The sequence below is a fragment of the Anoplolepis gracilipes genome, unplaced genomic scaffold (genome assembly GCF_047496725.1).
Source record: "Anoplolepis gracilipes unplaced genomic scaffold, ASM4749672v1 Contig28, whole genome shotgun sequence".
Lineage (NCBI taxonomy): Eukaryota > Metazoa > Arthropoda > Insecta > Hymenoptera > Formicidae > Anoplolepis > Anoplolepis gracilipes.
In genome coordinates this window covers 74562-79930 of record NW_027328673.1, presented here as the reverse complement: position 1 = coordinate 79930, position 5369 = coordinate 74562, and positions in this window count along the sequence as shown.

Sequence of the window (5369 nt, the reverse complement as noted above, 5' to 3'; positions counted from 1 at the left end):
ACAAAGAAAGGACTTTTCTCTCTCTTTTTTAGTGAATTAATGTTCTTTTCGAACATGTGTACCACAACTGCAGAGAAAATATAAGAAAATATTCAATTAAGGGTTAATAGGACCGGCGAGAAAATTCCAACGTCACTGTTACCAACATTACAAAAATGAATTCTTAGTCAATGTGTTAGTGTATGTCTGTATACGTACTAACATTGTATTGCTCGCGCAGACGCTTGTACGATAGTAGAGGATCGCGCAATCTATTACGTGCTGAACGCGACGTAATGAATAAAAAGGTACAGTTATCTAGTTACAAGACTTTATTTGGCGCAATATTACAAATCGAAGGTGTTTTCTCTAAAACTGACGACTTAGAATTGCTCAATAATTGTAAAACTAACTATAAAATACAAGAAAGGCCTTTTGTGGGGGTTGAACAAAATTTCGGAACCCGTAGAAATAACGACCAATGATAGAATATGTTTTAATCTTGAAAGTTATGATTAGAACGTGTTTCGGGAGTAAGAAAAAAAAGGAAAAAGGTAAAAAGTAATTATATATATATACTATCTTGTTACGTCAAACCATAAGAGAAAGGTCAAAATAAAAATATATGAAGGACTTGTAAGTAAATAAAATAATATATATATTTAATGCAAAACTAAATATGAAAGGTATTGACCATTTATTGTGTCATTTCAAAATATATCATATTTTAAACAAATGATATCACTAAGTAATATTATTAAAGTAAATTAAACGATGGTAATAAAAAAAGACAACGTTAAGTGACAGGTAATAGCTAACCGTTGTAAGAAAGATGCTTTTATAGAAAGATAGCTTGAATACAGGTTAACTTTTCTTTAAAAAGATAAATATTTAGAGTTCACTAGATTAATTAATAACTTACGGGTAAGGTTATGATATTAACATAAGTTAAGAAACTCTTGTCGGCCGTTCCATTCCTTAATGCCGATATGTTAAAAGATGTACTGCCTACGATCTCAGTAGGATGTATAGGATCATGCGAGTAAGACTTTGATCTCAATAGTCTGTAGGTTGGTACATGATAATGCCATCAAAACTGTTGCTCTCAATAGTATTGCCACTTTTGCATAAAGAAGCCTGTGCTCTCAACAGATGTGTGATGTCCAAAATTACGATTTTGGCTGGTTATTGAATCCACTGTGCGCACGGGAGCCTCGGATCTCAACAGGTGTGTGATGTCCAAAACTAGGATTTTGGCTGGTTTTGAAACCACCGTGCGCACGGGAGCCTCGGATCTCATGAGGATAAGAATTTAATGGCCGCCTTGGATCTCACAAGATATTGTCAATATTTTGAAGTCCTGGATCTCACAAGACACTAATAGCTAGTAAGAAGCACCCTCTTTCACTTGCCGACATCAATGTATTACCATGGTCGATAATCTTACTTGATATTTCGTGATAATGAATATTGAAAGGAACAGCGATCTTAGTTCGATACATTATCTCACTAGAATTTTTACACACACACATAAGAGAGCGAGCCCGTCTCGGGGCTGTGCGCAACGACATCTCTAAACGCCAATGAGCAATAGAGGGCATGCAGACTAACAGCGCAGGAGAGCGCGGGAGATTGAAACACAAACACGGCTTACTATGACTAAACATTTCCCGCCCGCCTTTGGGAACAAAGTTGCTGAATAGTTTGTCAATTTATATCGGGCAATAGTACACAAATTTTGGTTATAGGTCGTTTAAAGCTAGTCATAGCTGTTCGGAGAGTGACCACTCTGACTAAATCATCTTGGCCTGGATGTAATGCTGTAACTCGGCCTAATGGCCATTTTGCAGGTAGATAACGTTCGTCACATATAAGGACTAAGGAACCTTTCTTAATTTCCTTTAGTAGAAAGGTGATGCCATTGGGTGATGGCTTGGTAATGTTGTAGACACTCTGAAGTCCAGCGTTTCCAAAAGAGGCCTACATTGTGACGGATAAGTTGCTATCGCGTTACACGAGAAATTGGCTGATCTAATAGATTCGGTTCAGGGATGACATTTAATGGTTCACCAATTAAAAAATGCCCAGGTGTTAATGCGGAAAAATCATCATTGTCTTCAGATAATGGGCATAGAGGCTGCGAGTTCAAGATGGCTTCAATTTGTGTGACAAGAGTTGTTAATTCCTCGTAAGTTAGAATCGTGTTTCCGAGAATACGACGAAGATGAAACTATGTTGATTTCACTGCTCTTTCCCATTTGCCTCCATAGTGTGGAGCAGCAGGAGGAATGAATAGCCATTCTATACTGGAATCGGATAGTAATTTTGCAAGTTCCTTCAGTTCTTTGGAAGCCGAAGTGTATAATCTTAATTCAGCTTCGACTTCAACAAAATTGCCATTATCACTCTGTAAAATTGCACAAATGCTATGAAGACTAATATATCTCTTATACGCGGCGAGGAATACTTCAGTACTATACTCAGTGACTACTTCTAAGTGTACGTCAGATGTGGAGAGACACAAATATTGCGAGATATCCTTTGTAGACTTTGGCAGCCCGTCCTTGCCAAGTTTTTATTGAAAATAGGCCTGCATAGTCTAGTCCTGCATGAAGGAAAGGACGTGACGGAGTAACTCGGTTTAATAGTAGTTGACCCATTAACTGTTGAGCTCTTAATATCCGATAACGGGTACAACGAATGTATCGTAAGATGTATGATCTGACTGGAGTCCGTCCTCCTAAAATCCAATATGTTTGTCGTATATAGGCTAATGTAACTTGAGTTCCGCCATGTAATGTATGTAGATGTGCATCGGCTATCACAAGAGTAGTGAACGGTGATGATTTTGGTCAAATGTAAGGATGTTTAAAATCTGGATCTAAGCGTGCATGATGAAGCCTTCCGCCAACTCTTAAGAGTCCATGTTCATCTATAAAGGGTGTCAAACGAATTAAAGGGTTCGATTTAGACAGAGCTTGTCCTTTTGACAGAATTTTCATCTCTTGATGAAAGTGAACGTTCTGTATATATAGGATCCACAATTGACAACTATTCCTTAAATTTATCGGTGTTAGCGGCTCACTGAGAGCATTTGATACCTTGAAATCGCGTGATGGCACGTTGACACAGAGCAGTAATTCGTAAAAGTTTCCTTAGAGAGGAATATCGTTCCAATAGCTCCCAATATAGGGGTTTTGGATTCTGAGTTACAGTCATAGTATTTATGGATCTTTCTTCTAAATTTATGTTAGAAGTTGGCATTGTGTTCAGTTCGGGCCAGAATTTTTTTTATTAAATTAACCATGAAGGTCCTGTCCATCAAAGAAGATGCTGTGGTAATTGACTGGCAGGAACTCCTCTAGTTGCGCAATCAGCAGGATGATCCTTCCCCGGTACACATTTCCACATGGCAGATGGCACGGTATCATGAATGAGTATTGTGCGATTACGGACAAAGTCCCTCCATTTTGATGAATGTGAAGAGATCCAGTGCAAAGTGACAGCGGAATCAGTCCATGGGAATGTAGGGCAATTTGATAAGCAAAGTGTATGCTGAACTTTGGAGACGAGCTATGATAGTATTACGGCTACTGTTAATTCAAATCGAGGAGTTGTTAGACCTTTTAATGGTGCTACCTTCGTCTTGGCACATATAAGAGTAATGTGAACGAAATAAAGCCATGGCTTTATTCGAAGCATCAGAAAAGCCATGAAGCTCAATCTCATTAGCCGAAGAGGAGAAATTAATCCAGTGAGAAATAATAATCTGATCTAGGGAAGATAGCTGTTGTCGGAAATTGCTCCAACAATCTCGAAATGTTTTGGATAGGGGTTCATTTCAGTCGACTTTAGTTAGCCACAACTTTTGTATGAATGTTTTTGCTCGAATTATAATAGGAGCCATAAAGCTCAACGGGTCGTAAAACTGCAATTTCTGAAAGAATAGTTCTTTTTGTGATAATCCGATTAGGGATGGGCAATGAGGTGAATTTAAATACATCTGTGATTGGCTGCCAGCTTAATCTTAGAATTTTCACTCGTGTCTTTTCAAATTCCACCATTGTGGTTTCTTCATTCGGTTGAATTGACGAAAAAGGTAGGATATCTGAATCATTGCAGTTCCATTTTTGCAATGGAAAGCCGCCCGCCAGACATAGAGATTTTAGTTGTTCAATAATCTCAATGGTTTCTGATATTGATTCTGTTCTTCCAAATATATCATCTACGTAACGTCCGCGAGTTAATGAGAGTACTGCCAAAGGAAACTTCTGACCTTCGGTCTCAATTAGATCTTGAAGAACTCGAAGTGTAAGGAACGCACTTTAAACCGTATATTATAATTATTAAATGGTAAGGATATGGTTGTTGTTCTGAATTGTACCAAAAGATCCGCTGAAAATCCCAATTAGATGGATGTATTCTTATTTGGCAGTACATCTTAATCATATCTGTCGTGAAGACATAGCGATGCTTTCTAAATCATAATAAAACATCGAAAATTTCTGTTTGTAACTTTGCTCCAGAGTATAAAATATCATTTAAAGATGTTCCATTATCAGATTTGCTGGAACCATTGAAAACCACGCGTAATTTTGTGGTTGAGCCATTTTGGCGAAGTACTCTATGGTGTGGCAAATAAAAAGAATGAGAACAGTCAATGTCTGACTTAGGAACGGGGATCATAGGTCCTAAGTCTGCGTATTCTTGGAAAAAGTTTGTATACAACTCCTTGTAGGAGGAATCCTTTTCGAATTGTCGTCTTATTCGTGAAAGACATTTTAATGCTTGTGAAGAGGAGTTACCTAAAGAGGAGGCTGATGATTTAAAGCCATACCATATATCGACCTGAATTGTCACGTGAGAAAGTGGAACAAAAATGTTCTTCACATTTGCTGTCGTCAGGACTTTATCCTTTGGTTAAAGGCTGCGATACTTCTTCTTGGAGCTAGAACTGTAATAGCATTTCCTGTAGATCATGATCGACAGCGCAATGATAACTCTTTACATCGGTATTTGTTCGAATTGCATCAACAGGCCCGGAGACTATCTATCCGAATATGGTTCGCTGCGCGGCTGGCAATGACGGATCACTTTGTATTATGTCAGATTTGATGATTTGAAGATAAGAATCTGCGCCAAGAATAAGATGGACCGGTTTAGGCCGTCCAAAATTCGGATCTGCCAATGTAAGTCCTTAAGGGTGAGCCCACTAATCCTCCTTGATCGAAAATGAAGGTAATTCGAAGGTCAAACGTGGAAAGACATATGCTCATAGTTCGTATGATATTGAATTATCATGTATCGAGTGTAATTTTACATTAACGGAGCCTCTTATCCTGAATGAATGCCACCAATACCACGTAACGGAATGGAGGCCTTAATGCGAG